Genomic DNA, 15812 nt, shown 5'->3' on the forward strand with positions numbered 1-15812 from the left:
GACCCCGAAGTAGAAATAGAAGTAGCAAATTTGGATTATGAAATTTAAATCAAATTTAAGGTCAACCAATTCGAGAGAGGGATATACAGAAGTGTGAAAGGGCTCCTCGGCAGAGCTTTTCTGATTTCTGTATGACTTTACCCGCTCTTATTGTCTTTGAAATTAGGGTTTTTTTGCCTTACAAACTTACATTCTTGTAATGGATATTCAGTTCTGTCAGGCATCATCCAGAATGTGTTGAATCAAAGGGAACTCACGCCTTCAAAGTAAATGAAAAAAAGAAGAAAAGGAAAATTAGGAGTGAAAGCCTGGTATTAAAAACCTTCTCATATGTCTCACGTTATAGGATTTTAGTAACTCATTCTGAACAAACAGACTCACCAGTGTTATTTCAGGGATGAAAATCACTCCTCTAGATTTAGTACATTATCATTCAGCAAGAATGTACTTGTTCTCGGAAATGTTACTTTTTAAAGCAAAGCGTTCCTAAAACGTTTGTCACATTTCCACTGAATTTGTTGTATAGGTCAACTAATACCTCCACCCCAAGAATAGGTATCTGTTTGAATTTGCTGAGGAATTATTAATTAAATAATGAGTTCAAAACATAAAAGCCTTTATCTACCGAGAAAAGTTGAAAAAGCCATTTTGGAAGACTCTTTCGAGAGAAAAAATGAGGCTAAAGTCTATTTGGAACCATCCAATAACCACCTATCTACAAAAAGGTATACGTAAAAGCAAGACAAGTCATAAGGCGAAAAGTTACTGTTAAAGACCCTCGAATTTAGCAGATACTTGAGATGAGCACTTTGGCGTTCTTAAAGACTAGTTTAGTATTAACAAGCTCTAACTTAGTAATTTAAATGGAAAGATTGTCATTCATTTAGTCATTGTATGTACTTACTCCATTTTGTTCTTGCTAGCTTGGTATGGCTACATGGTCAGTCACTGAAGTAACTTTGAGTTCAAGAAATCTCTGCTTTATTTCAGCACAGGATGATGAAGTCTATAAAACATTTTATTAATGTGTATGAGGATCATTGATTAACAATGTAGCTGACAGAGAAAACTTAACGTCCAGATTTAAGAGCCGATTTCTGAAATTATCAAAAATTGGGCGTCAGTCGTGAAATTTCGAATTCCTTCATATTTTGTCCATATAATCTCTATAGTGGAGTATTTTCAAAAATAACGTTAAAAGTTTCATCAGCGTGTTATTTTTTTTGAAATCGGGCAAAGTTTGAAATACGGCAAATTAGCGTCCTTTCGGTCACGAAACTTACTAAAAATTACCCAGTTTCATCTCGTCCGTAGAAAGAAACGCGATGTTCTCCATCAATGAAATGTTTACAAAATATAAACACATCCCTCTTCTTCATAATGCACTAGTTAAATTTAGATAAGCTTAAAAATTGGAAATGCTTCGGCCGTTAGAAGAAACCCCATTTCGGCAGTTTAAAAATTTAGCAAATTTCATCCAATTTCAACACAAAAGAAACCCAATTGGTACGTCAAGTTTGAATTTAAAATAAAGACATTATTGAAGCACAACCTTTGTAGTTTACTGTGTTAAAATATTTCTGGCGGCAATGCAAAAGTACACCGTCGAGAGACCAAAATGTGAAGGGTACTTTGACACGAGGAGAGCCTGTGAAACGAACAACGGCCGTCACGCTACAAATCAAGTCCTTCGTTAAATTATCAATTGCGACAAAGAATATGTTTTCTATAAGCTGTCCAGAAATTGCTAATAGTAGCTTATTCCCTGTTGAACTTAGTAGGATAACATTTTGTATGATTTTGTCAACTCATGTATTTTTACACATGTAAAAGAAGTCAGGATTAGGCACATTTTGCTGTTATTGTGTAATTGAAAACTGTTTACATTATTCTGCTTCGGCTACTTTCAAAAATACAACAGTCAGGAAATACCAAAAGTCAGAGTATTTCTAAGCTTTTATTCATCTATTGATTGAGTTTTTAAGACAGGAAAGGCAATTACTTTAGAATTATCAAGCCAAGATGGTATAAATTCACTTAGAAGAGGTCAAAGTTATTAAACAGCAGAGATCCGGCTGTGATTGTCGCATCGCAATATAAGTATATTTCATGAAATTGCTATAAACTGGCAGTTTATTCTATCCCTGAATTCGAAAAAACTCGCTAAGGAGGACTTACCACAGTGATCTGATCTGCAGCGCCAGTAACTCTTTTTAAACGGAAAAAGTTGAAATCCTTCTAACTGCGTGACTCTGACAAACTAAGGCGTGATCAAAACCGCGTGGGACCTGGTAACCGAACTATCTTTCCACGCGCTACGAAGGCGAACAAGTAACAAACGACAAACGACAAACAATTCCGTATTTTACCTCTGTAAATATGTAGTTCTTCAAGTTCCTAAACCAGCCGTCTAGCCAAATATACACTCCCCGTGCTTAAAAACGTTTTTTTTTTTTTCTTGGCGGGGAGGGGGGGGGGGGGGGGGAGGGAGGTTCCTTGCGCGTGAGAACTAGGCGGACGTTTAGAACACAGCTTAGCGCCTTTTTTTCAACAGTCATTTTATAAATTCTACTGTATGGCACTTATCTTTGCAAATATCAATAACAAAGTGGACAGTTACTATAGTGTTTCCTACCTACAGCAAAAGGCTAACATTATTGGGTGGAGGTTCCATATATGTCAATGATACAGTAGCAAGTAGAGTAGACATTTTCCTACAAGAAACGACCGCACATGATACTACGACGGACCAGCGCACAAAAAGACTGTTTTGCAGCCTAGCCTGTTCCAAGCTCCAGAATAGTGAGAACCGCGAAAACATGAACCCGAATTTAAAAGCACCCTCTCTCTGCACAATTCCACTCATTTTGTTTCCTCGGGTTTTGGTTTGAAATTTGGGCCTTCTCACTAACTGAGAGCTTTGAACTGGCTAATGTTTAACAAGCTAGTGCCTATGTAACATAATTTTAATTATGCCACATGAACATTAGCCAGTAGGAAAAGAGAACTCGAATGACATTCCATGCTTTTTGTGCTTCTCCGAGTATCGTATCTGCACTTGAAAGACAAAAATTTGACTGTTTTGCAGTCAAGGAAGATGCTACGTGTAGACATAAAATGAATGTGTGGCCCCATAAAGCTTGCAATGTCTACTCTACTTGCTACTGTATCATAGATGGAACCTCCAACCATTAATGTTAGCCTTTTGCTGTAGTTATGAAACACTATAGTAACTGCCCCCTTCGTTCTTGATATTTGCAAAGATAAGTGTCATACAGTAGGAAATATAAAGTGGCTGTTGAAAAGAGGGCACTAAGCTGTGTTCTAAACGTCCGCTAGTTCTCAGGCGCAAGGAACCTCTCAAACCCCCCACCCACACCCCCCACAGCCCCGCAAAAAAAAAAGTTTTTCAAGCACAGGGAGAGTATATTTGGCTAGACGGCTGGTTTAGGAACTTGAAGAACTACATATTTACAGAGGTAAAATACGGAATTGTTTGTCGTTTGTCGTTTGTTACTTGTTCGCCTTCGTAGCGCGTGGAAAGATAGTTCGGTTACCAGGTCCCACGCGGTTTTGATCACGCCTTAGTTTGTCAGAGTCACGCAGTTAGAAGGATTTCAACTTTTTCCGTTTAAAAAGAGTTACTGGCGCTGCAGATCAGATCACTGTGGTAAGTCCTCCTTAGCGAGTTTTTTCGAATTCAGGGATAGAATAAACTGCCAGTTTATAGCAATTTCATGAAATATTTATATTGCGATGCGACAATCACAGCCGGATCTCTGCTGTTTAATAACTTTGACCTCTTCTAAGTGAATTTATACCATCTTGGCTTGATAATTCTAAAATAATTGCCTTTCCTGTCTTAAAAACTCAATCAATAGATGAATAAAAGCTTAGAAATACTCTGACTTTTGGTATTTCCTGACTGTTGTATTTTTGAAAGTAGCCGAAGCAGAATAATGTAAACAGTTTCCAATAGGCCTTATCACGGTTTTCGACGCCATTTTGACGGGTAGGCAAACAGGCTCGAAATAACAGTGTTTGTATGGAAATCCGATGTCAAATAATTTTCATAAAACATCGCTTCTGAAAAATTCATGAATTGGAAACTTTTGGCACTAGGAAAAGAATTTTAAGAACAAAATTAGAGGGATGTAGCTGTGACAGAAAGCGTCCAGTCGTGTTTTGAACTTTCCATACATTTCCCTGTACTTTTTCCCGCGAACTATTTTTAGTAGCAGTTCACGGCTGGTTCGCTTTATAGACAAATGTATGGAAAGTTCAAAACACGACTGGACGCTTTCTTTCACAGCTACATCCCTCTAATCTTTTTTCTTAAAATCGTTTTCCTAGTGCCAAAAGTTTCCAATTCATGAATTTTTCAGAAGCGATGTTTTATGAAAATTATTTGACATCGGATTTCCATACAAACACTGTTATTTCAAGCCTGTTTGCCTACCCGTCAAAATGGCGTCGGAAACCGTGATAAGGCCTATTACACGTTACTAACAGCAAAATGTGCCTAATCCTGACTTCTACATGTGTAAAAATACATGAGTTGACAAAATCATACAAAATGGTATCCTACTAAGTTCAACAGAGAATACGCTACTATTAGCAATTTCTGGACAGCTTATAGAAAACATATTCTTTGTTGCAAGTAATAATTTAACAAAGGACTTGATTTCGGCGTGACGGCCGTTGTTCGTTTCACAGGCTCTCCTCGTGTCAAAGTACCCTTCACATTTTGATCTCTCGACGGTGTACTTTTGCATTGCCGCCAGAAATATTTTAACATGGTAAACTACAAGGGTTGTGCTTTAACAATGTCTTCATTTTAAATTCAAACTTGACGTACCAATTGGGTTTCTTTTGTGTTGAAATTGGATGAAATTTGCTAAATTTTTAAACTGCCGAAATGGGGTTTCTTCTAACGGCCGAAGCATTTCCAATTTTTAAGCTTATCTAAATTTAACTAGTGCATTATGAAGAAGAGGGATGTGTTTATATTTTGTAAACATTTCATTGATGGAGAACATCGCGTTTCTTTCTACGAGCGAGATGAAACTGGGTAATTTTTAGTAAGTTTCGTGACCGAAAGGATGCTAATTTGCCGTATTTCAAACTTTGCCCGATTTCAAAAAAAATAACACGCTGATGAAACTTTTAACGTTATTTTTGAAAATAGTCCACTATAGAGATTATATGGGCAAAATATGAAGGAATGCGAAATTTCACGACTGACGCCCGATTTTTGATAATTTCAGAAATCGGCTCTTAAGTCCTTTCAAGCCCTGTTCCGAATCACGCAAGGGAGTGTTTTCCTTTAAACGAACATAAAGCTAGGTGCTCGCTAAACAATGGCAATAAAATGTGATCTAATCAACTAAACTTTATTCCAGCTTGTTGCTGGAAAATAACTGTTAAGAAGAGCCTGTGGAGTGTTTTTGAATTGCAATGTGTTTCTTTCATTACTTTTGATATAAAAACATTCATCAAAACAAGTATTTTGGACTTCCTGGATTTAAACGCGAGACGTATATTAACCTATTCTATCAGCAGATTCAAATGTGTTTTCACTGTTACTAACTGAGTTTTGTCCATGTTATTTCTCTTTCTCATTTGGATAAAAAAACTAGGCAAAAAAAAATAAATAAATAAATAAATCAGTAAACAAATAAGCAGCCCACGTCACCTATTTTCCTATACATTTAGTGATACTCGGCAGCGTGTCATAGGACATTTCTTACCTAGTAACAATTGCTCAAAAATTTTAGTCGAGAACCTAGAATCTGCCGGAGGCGCCAACTGCTTCGCCCTTTAAAATAAAGAGAAAAAGATCTGAATGAAATTCTGAAGTAAAAAAAAGGTAAAGTTATTGATTGTGATACTTAAGGAAACGCTGTTATAAACGTCAGATAAGAAGTCACCCAGAGAAATGAGATGATACTCATGAAAGTAAGCTAAAGTTCAAAGCACAAAATAACATACATAGAAACAATTATAGGAAGAGAGAGAAAAGTTATTGCTGAATCGTAGTGCATGGACAGAACGTCTGTGGGCTTTGCTGTCGATGTTTACTTTTTTACCTTAAAAAATAAGAATAGGACAAGCTTTGTCTAAAAAAAAGAGTTATTTTTTTGTTGAGGGCTACTTGTTTTCTTGTTCTCCTCACTCCCGAGTACATGGAGAGTGATTTCTACTTCAGAGCATCTGGCCGATTGAATGGTTAATTAACTGCTATTTGTGAAATACCCTTGATCCCTGATTCAAAACTTGAAAGCCAAAATATTTAATATTTTATCTTTGCTGGATCCACAAGAATGGTCATATTGTTAAAGATTCCGCGACACTTGTGTTCTATTTAGAACACAATGACATGGTTGCAGGTTCCATTGGGGCCAAATTACTAAGACAAATACGTGTACATAATCTAGTAAAGCATATAAACCTTAGAAAAAAATTCCAGAGTAGAGCTCAGTCACCTATTTTTGCACGGGATTGGAAGCCTTGCTTTGGCGATGAAAATGCGACTGGTAAAAAAATGCAGATGTTTTGTGGCTAGTTTTCATATTTCAATAACCTGGAATAGTCGATGTAGTAAAAAAAGTTAAGGCGCTTTGGATGACAAATTTGAATATTCCTTTGAATGGAAACTCTTTCGTTGATAACAGCTGGCTTGGCTGTTGTTTTACTGTGCGACATTAAATTTCCGCGTCATTGCATCCTCCGCTTTCGGCAAAGCATTTGCCAACATTTGAAGTTATTTTTAGTAAGGCCAAACTAGCTAATATTGCATATTTGTCAATATGCCTATCATTGAGAATGGTTTTGAAGTATTGATAATATCAATATTAAAGTTATAAAAACTGAATGACGCATTGAAAAAGGAGCGATTTGCAAGTTTTGGCAATGATACATCTGTTTTAGTAGTTTGGGCCTAGCCATTAAACTAATAATTGCCGACAATCATTTCATGCAAGAGAAAACTTATGTGATTTATTAACGCCTATAGCATAAACAAATGTCTCAAAATAATTAACTGTTTCAACTGTTCGAGATCTTAACACATTTCTGAGTTACACCGATGAAGAATAAAAGTTAAGCATTGACTAATAATTCCTTGCTATCGATGAAACTCGACGCAAAACAATTTTGATATCGAAATATTCCCAACTTACAAGTCACGCCATATTAACTATGCACAGTTCTAATTAACTGATGCTTCTGAAATCTTTATAACTAGTCTGTAGTATTCTTCGGTTTTTTATAATTAAAAACTTTAAGTAAGTTTTATTACACTTTTTTTTCTGCCCTCTCTTAAGCAATATACATTGGAGGACTTCTAAACGGATTGGGTATTTCAGACAATTCAGAGAGTATTCGGAGATGTTAAAAAGCCATTTACATAAAAGGCACCCACGCTATGATTGATAAGTCTGATTGTTCATAGTTGGTTGAGCAGCATTTCGTTTACTGCTCGACTCAATTAGTCATCAGAGAATAACCGATTGTAATTATTATCAGTTATAATAGTTTGGAAGAGGTTTGTAAAGCGCCTACCTTGGGGGAAGATTACATTTTTAGGCCGGAGCATTAAACAAAGCTAACTTGCATTAATTGATAGAAATTTACATCGTGCTAGTTAAAAAAAATGTAAATAAGCACTATTTTGTTCAGTACAAAAAGCGCCTTGTCCAACGTAGAGGGCTAGGAGGTGTTTTAAGAAATTTTATTGAGTTTCGTAATTAAGGTCGGCTTTGGAAACAAGTATGGTATGAAAAACTGTTGACATTCGGACGGCTAACACAGCTAGAAAGGAAAGAAAATGCTAAATCATGAAGTTTGGATAAAGTCAATACGAGAAAGGCATTTTAATCCCCGTTTCGGTGGAGGAGAACTTTGTTTCAGTCTAACCGTAATGCCGGTGCTTCAACCATAAAACAGACTAAGTAGGGCAAATATTGGAATTTGTTTCAACCATGATAGAACTCTCCGGACGCTTGTAAATTCGACTGAAGTTCTAACTAGGTAAGCTCATGCTTTCATTATTGTTGCACTAGAAATCACTAAGCTCTTCATATATGGTCCGTTAAAATTAAAGACACGTACCTGCATCATCACACAGATGTATAGTAGAAGAAACGTCGATTCCGTAAAATCAGCATACAGACGAGGGAATCTAACAGGAGTGAAAGAGGAACTCAATCAGAGAACATATTGTGGCGTAGCAACAATATGTTTTGATTACGTTTTGGGTGACTTGCATTTCTACCATTTAAACTTGTGGAAGGCCACTGTGGACATTCCTGCTTTGGTCTTCGAAACTAGACGAGTGTTTTTTTTTTTTTCAAACTACAGCTTATATTTAAAAGGACATATTGTATTTAGCCTTTCAAATCAAACAACTCGTTAACAACGTCTTTCATGCACGAAGGAAGATATATGATCTGTCAACAGGGGATCAAGAGGCTAAACCAGCCAGTTGCATAAAAATAACTGTCTGTCATGTATTTCACCTGTTTATCTGTTATTCTCATTCATAATTGCCGATTTTTACAAAAAAGTTAGCGTCTGGTAGTTCTTGGTCGTAAATGAAACGAGGAAACTTTACTTTGTTAAACTACACCCGACGGTAAGTGTTCTGTGTTATTAAAATATTCACAATTTTAAACACACAAAAAGTCACGCTTATTAACCACGCATTGCTGGAAGGGTTTTTAATTAAAATAGTTCTTAATTTGCTTTAAAAATAATAAGTAATCATAAGCATTAAGATCATTATAAGGAAGTCTAGATGCCTTAACAAAGATATAGAACTCTAAAAATTAAAAGAAAAACGGTTTTTTTAACTGTAGGCTAAATTGAAAGCCATTTGAGCAGTGCAAAATATATTTTGCGCAAAGATGAGACTTAAACGCTTAAAATTACTAAATGAATCTCCTGAAAGTTCTGCAAAGCTGATCTCAAGGAACTGTCGGGGTTGATAACTACATAAGGCTCCTTTTTTATTCGGGTGCTAAGACATTCAAACAAATAGATGTATTGTATTTTTCACTTTGCTTGATTATCAAATAATTTATTTTGTTCCAGCTATTATTAGTTCAGACGAAACCAAAAATATTCTCAACAGTTGAGAACATTGCTTATTTACATCAATGGCTTTCATGCTATCATGAATTAATGTTGATTCGAACGGATTGGTGATCAATATGTCCTTTACTGTCCATTTTATCTCATTACTTTTTAATGATTAGAATTCTTGTTATTTGGAAGAGGTCTTTGGCGCGTTTGTCTGATAGAAAGTATTTTGATAAGTGTACTGAACAAAACTTATAACTTGATCCGAATATTAATGCATGCTCGCAATAAAGAAATAACTTCACTATATTCGTCATAGTTAGCGTTTCCTCCAAAGTACGGAGAAGCCCTACACACTATATATTTCACAACGTGTCAACGATTTTCGCATTCGTAACAAGTGAAAGCTTGCCAGTTAAGTGATTTCAAATCACTCTGACCTTAGGAAGGACTGTGTTAGCTTTGTGTTAACGCAAGAGAGTATGTTAACGTTGAGATCGTTAAAACTTCCCTAAACAACTTAACAACGCTAATATTGCATCATCTCAGTTCTGGCGCGGCTTGCCAGATGCTCGTAAATGCGATCCGAACTCTCAAAACTGAACAGCTTACGCCGAGTTATAAACATCGATCGGAAATAGAAGTTCTTTGTTAACGCGTGGAACTCTCTAATACATACCTACATCGTCACATAGATGAAAAGAAGATGACACGCTTTTTATCAAGGAGCGGCAGACGAGGGCGTCTGACAGAAGTGAAAGAGGAACTTGATCGGAGCTTATTTAAATAAGGTGTGGCATAGCCAACAGTCTGTTTTGATGACGTTTAGGGTTTTATAACAATTCTACCATTTAAACTGGTTGAAGACCATCGCTGACATCCCTGCTCATGTCTTCGAAACTGGATGATTTATTGGGAAAAAAAACGAACCTTTGAATCTGCCGCTTAAAAACACATATTTGATTCAGACGTCAATTAAACAAATGAGCAGGAACGTCTTTTATGCATGAAGAAATTAAGATGTTTGATTTATTGACGGGGGATCATGACGCCAAACGAGCTAGTACTCCACACAAACAACTTCCGCTCAGGTATCTCACCTGTTTATTATTCTCATTAATAATTGCTTCTTTTGATGAAAAAAAGTCAAGCTACTGATAGTTCGTTGAACTTTGTAAACGAAGGAACTAAACTTTGTTAAACTCGACCAAACGTTGATTGTTCTGTGTTACTAAAATATTCACAATGCACAAGTCACGCTTTTTATTAATAACCACGCAGTTAGTTAAAGGTACAACGAAAAAGTTCTGCAACGCTGATAGAAATGAAAGTTCAGGTTTATAATTACGAACAGCTCCTTTATATAACATTGTGTTTGGTCATTCAAATAAATAACTTTGTACTATTTTTTAAGTTCTTTAATTTTGAAATAATTTATTTTGTTCTAACTCCTTTTCTTTCCGGCACCGTACCAAAAACTTATATCTAAGTATATCCATCAGAGCCGTTATAATCAGTTCAGACGAAACTAAAAATATTCTAAATGGTTGAAAACATCGCTCATTTACATCAATCAGCTTTCAAGCTATTATGAGTTTAAGTTGATTCCAACGGATTGGTGCTCAATATTTCGAAATTGAAATGATTAGAATTTGTGTTGTTTGGAGGAGGTTTGGAATGGTGTGGTCTGATAGAAAAGTATGTTGATAAAAGTACTAAACAAAACTAATTACTTGATCCGAATATAAGTGCATGTTCGCAATAAGGAGATAACTTCATAACAGTTTAGTGATTTCAAAACACTCTGAACTTAGGAAGGACTCAGTGTTAGGTGTTATGTTGATGATGATATTGTTATAACTACACTAAAACGCACGTAAGAACGCGAATATTGCAATCATGTCAATTATGGCGGTGCTTATACCAGATGCCCATAAAATCGATTCCTTAACTCTCTGAACTGATCGGCTTGCGCGCTTTCATAAATTTCGGAAATAACTATCAATTTTAACGGATGGAAGTGTCAGATACATACCTACATCATGACATAGACGGAAAGAAAAGGACACGCTGTTTATCAAAGAGTGGCAAGCGAGGGTGTCTAACAGAAGTGAAAGAGGAACTCGACCGGGACGGAATTCGATAAGGCGTAGCATAGCAACAGTATTTTGTTCGATCATGACGCCAAACAAGCTGGTAGCATACAAACAACTGCCTCTCGTGTATTTCAGCTGTTTATTAATCTCATTCACAATTGCAACTTTTAATGAAAATAGTAACTCACTGATAGTTCATTTTTGTATACAAAGGAACTAAACTTTGTTAAACTATTTATAGCAAACGTTGAGAGTTCTGTGTTACTGAAATATTCACAACACACAAGTCACGCTAATTGACCACGCAAAGCAAATAGTTCTGACTTTGGTTTATAAATAATACTGAAGTAATAATAAGTATAAATATCATTATACGGAAGTCTTCATGCTCTAACAATAATCTAAAACTCTAAAAATTAAAAGAAAATTAAAAGAAAAACATTTTTACCGGTAGATAAATTGAAAGTCATTTCAACTATGCCAAACGTTTGATAAAAGTATAAGCCTTGAACGTTTAAAACTGCTCCTTGAATGAAAATTAAGCAATGACATCCACAGCCTTTGAACAGCTGTTTGAAATGCTCGTTCCCATTAAGTCTTGTATTAGTTGATGGTACAACGAGAAAGTTCTGAAACGCTGATTTCAAGGAAAGTTCAAGTTTATAACTACATAAAGCTCCTTTATATATTACGGTGCTTGGTCATTCAATAAATCAAAAAATGTTTTATATTTTGTTACTTGCTTTAATTTCCAAATACTTCATTTTGTCTTAACTCCTTTTTTACTGGGTATGAAGAAAAACGTTCTATTTTAAAATTGCATACATCAGAGCCATTATAAGCTGTTCAGACGAAACTGAATAATATTGTAAATAGTACTAACAATCGCTCATTTAAATTATTTTTAGGTTATATTTATTAAGGCCAAGCTCGCTCATACTACTGCATATTTGTCAATATGCCTATCACTGAGAATGCTGTAGAAGCGTTAATAATATCAATATTAAAGTTATAAACACCGAATGACACATTAAAAAAACAAGCGATTTGCAAGTTTCGCAACAGTTTTAGTTGTTTGCGCTCAGTCATTAAACTAATAATTGCCGACAACCATTTCATGCACGAGAAAACGTATTTGATTTTAAAACGTCAAACAGACTATTAGTGCATAAACAAATGTCTCATAATAATTAACCGTTTCAACTGTTCGAGATTTTAACACTTTTCTGAGTTGCACCGATGAAGAATAAAGTTAAGCATTGACTAATAATTCCTTGCTATCGATGAAACTCGACGCAAAACAATTTTGATATCGAAATATTCCCAACTTACAAGTCACGCCATATTAACTATGCACAGTTTTAATTAACTGATACTTCTGGAATCTTTGTAAATAAGGCTGTAGTATTCTCGGTGTTTCATAATTAAAAACTTTCAGTAAGTTTTATTGCACTTCTGTTTTCCCGCCCTCTTTAAGGCAATATCGAGGACTTCTATATGGATTGGTCAGTTAAAACGATTTAGAGAATATTCGAAGATTTTAAAAACCTGGTCATTTAAATAAAATTAAAGGCACCCACGCTATGATTGATAGATCTGATAGCTGTTAGTTTGTTGAGCAACATTTCGTCTACTGCTCATCTCAATTTGTCATCAAATAATAACCGATTGTAATTATTAACAGTGATAATCAGTTTGGTTCAGAGGTTTGCAAAGCGCCTGTCTTGGAGGAAGATTACGTTTTTAGGCCCGAGCTAACTTGGATTAATTGATAGGAACGGTACATCGTGCTAGTTAAAATAATATATATAAATAAGCACTATTTTGTTAATTACAAAAAGCGCCTTGTCCAACGTAGAGGCCTAGGAGGTGTTTTAAGAACTTTAAATTTATTGAGTTTCGTGATTAAGGTCGGCTTTGGAAACAAGTATTGTATGAAAAACAGTTTACATTTTAATACAGCTAGAAAGGAAAGAAAATGGTTAATCAGAAAGTTTAGATAACGTCAATACGAGATGCAGAAAGGGATTTTAAGCCCCATTTCGGCGGAATAGAACGTTGTCTCAGTCTTAGCCATAATCCTGGTTTCTCGACCATAAAACAGACTAAGTTAAAGGCGAGTATTGGAATTATTTCAACTCCAGACGCCTGTAAGTGCGACTGAAGCTCTAACTAAGGAAGCGAACGCTTTCATTATATTTGAGCTAGAAATCACTAGGCTATTCGTGGACTGTTAAAATTTACGACACATACCTGCATCCTCACACAGATGTATAGTAGAAGAAACGTCGATTCCGAAAAATAAGTAAACAGGCGAGGGAATCTAACAGGAGTGAAAGAGGAACTCGATCAGAGCTAATTTAAATAAGGTGTGGCATAGCAACAGTATGTTTTGATTACGTTTGGGTGTCTTGCATTTCTAACATTTTAACTGGTGGAAGACCACTGTGGACATTCCTGCTTTGGTCTTCGAAACTGGAGGATATTTTTCAAACTACAGCTTAAAAGCGCATATTGGATTTAGCCTTTCAAATAAACAACTGATTAACAACGTCTTCCATGCATGAAGGAAGATATATGATCTGTCAACGGGGTATCAAGACGCTAAACCAGCCAGTTGCATAAAAGTAACTGGCTGTTATGTATTTCACCTGTTTATCTGCTATTCTCATTCATAATTTCCACTTTTTACAAAACAAAGTTCGCGTCTGATAGTTCTTGGTCATAAATTAAACGAGGGAACTTAACTTTGTTAAACTACACCCGACGCTAAGTGTTCTGTGTTATTAAAATATTCACAATTTTAAACATGCAAAAAGTCACGCTTTTTAACCACGCATTGCTAGAAGGGTTTTTAATTAAAATAGTTCTTAATTTGCTTTAATAAATAATAGGTAATCACAAGCATTAAGATCATTATAAGAAAGTCTAGATGTCTTAACAAAGATATAGAACACTAAAAATTAAAAGAAAAAGTTTTTTTTTTAACAGTAGGCTAAATTGAAAGCCATTTTAGCAGCGCAAAATATATTTTGTGCAAAGATGAGACTTAAACGTTTAAAATTGCTGAATGAATCTCCTGAAAGAATGAAAATTAGTCTATGAGTTCCACAGTCTTATTAGAACAGCTCTTTGAAATGCTTGCTCTTAACTCTTAGTATTAGCGGTTAGTATGACAATGAGAAAGTTCTGCAAAGCTGATCTCAAGGAACTTTCGGGTTGATAACTACATAAGGCTTCTTTATATATTCCGGTGCTTGGTCATTCAAATAAATAAATGTATTATATTTTTCACTTTGCTTAATTGTCAAATAATTTATTTTGTGCTAGCTCCTTTTCTTTCTTGTTCTATGCGAAAACGAATATTTATATGCATCAGAGCCATTATAATCAGTTCAGACGAAACCAAAAATATTCTCAAAAATTGAAAACATTGCTTATTTACATCAGTGGCTTTCATGCTATCATGAATTAATGTTGATTCGAACGTGTCCTTTACCGTCCATTTTATCTCATTACTTTTTATTTGGAGGAGGTTTGTGGCGCGTTTGTCTGATAGAAAGTATTTTTATAAGAGTACTAAACAAAACTAATTAGTTGATCCGAAAATGAATGCATGTTCGCAATAAGGAAATAACTTCACTATATTCGTCATAGTTAGCGTTTCCTCCAAAGTACGGAGAAGCCCTACACACTATATATTTCACAACGTTTCAACGATTTTCCCATTCGTAACAAGTAGAAGCTTAACAGTAATATGAAAAGCTTTTAATAACTATACTATATTATTCAGTCAAGAATACGTTTTCTGCCAGTTAAGTGATTTCAAATCACTCTGACCTTAGGAAGGACTGTGTTAGCTTTATGTTAATGAAAGAGAGGATCCATGTTAACGTTGATATCGTTACAACTTCCCTAAGCAACTTAACAACGCAAATATTGCATCATGTCAGTCAATGGCGCGGCTTGCCAGATATGCTCGTAAATGCGATCCAAGCTCTCTGAACTGAACAGCTTACGCTTTTATAAACATCGATCGGAAATAACATGCAGTACTTTTTAACGCGTGGAACTCTCTGATGCATACCTACATCATCACATAGATGAAAAGAAGATGACACGCTGTTTATCAAGGAGCGGCAGACGAGGGCGGCTGACAGAATTGAAAGAGGAACTTGATCGAAGCTAATTTAAATAAGATGTGGCCAATAGCGTGTTTTGATCACGTTTGGGGTTGCATAGCATTTCTGCCATTTAAACTGGTTGAAGACCATTCCTGACATCCCTGCTCATGTCTTCGAAACTGGATGATTTATTTGGAAAAAAAAACAAATCCTTGAACTGCAGCTTAAAAACACATATCGGATACAGCCGTCAATAAAACAAATGAGCAGCAACGTCTTTTATGCATGAAGAAAGATGTTTGATTTATTAACTGGCACACAAACAACTTCCGCTCATGTATCTCACCTGTGTATTATTGTAATTCATAATTGCAATTTTGATAAAAAAAAAAAGTTAGCTACTGATAGTTCGTTGAACTTTGTAAACGCAGGAACTAAACTTCGATAAACTTTACCAAACGCTGATTGTTCTGTGCTACTGAAATATTCACAACGCACAAGTCACGCTTAT

The 15812-nt window shown here is 35.5% G+C and overlaps 1 protein-coding gene and 1 long non-coding RNA gene across 9 annotated transcripts in view; one reads left to right on the top strand and one right to left on the bottom strand.

Moving 5' to 3' along the window:
* LOC146452481 (uncharacterized) overlaps window positions 1–15812 on the top strand; it is a 125743-nt gene that overhangs the window by 32881 nt on the left and 77050 nt on the right. The window lies entirely within an intron of this gene.
* LOC146452482 (uncharacterized) overlaps window positions 1–15812 on the bottom strand; it is a 64086-nt gene that overhangs the window by 21188 nt on the left and 27086 nt on the right. For 2 of the 8 annotated variants that reach the window (XM_085097772.1, XM_085097779.1), the window contains 4 exons: window positions 13431–13500; window positions 8113–8182; window positions 5751–5818; window positions 905–1006 (listed from right to left, as the gene is read on the bottom strand). The gene's annotated coding sequence lies outside the window, so the exon portion shown is untranslated. Of the gene's footprint in view, window positions 1–904; window positions 1007–5750; window positions 5819–8112; window positions 8183–9760; window positions 9987–11116; window positions 11170–13430; window positions 13501–15264; window positions 15326–15812 lie in introns of those variants that run through there. The other 6 variants (XM_085097771.1, XM_085097774.1, XM_085097777.1 and 3 more) reach the window with 6 other exon arrangements.

This window comes from Pavona decussata, unplaced genomic scaffold (genome assembly GCF_977016875.1).
Source record: "Pavona decussata unplaced genomic scaffold, jaPavDecu1.1 SCAFFOLD_367, whole genome shotgun sequence".
Lineage (NCBI taxonomy): Eukaryota > Metazoa > Cnidaria > Anthozoa > Scleractinia > Agariciidae > Pavona > Pavona decussata.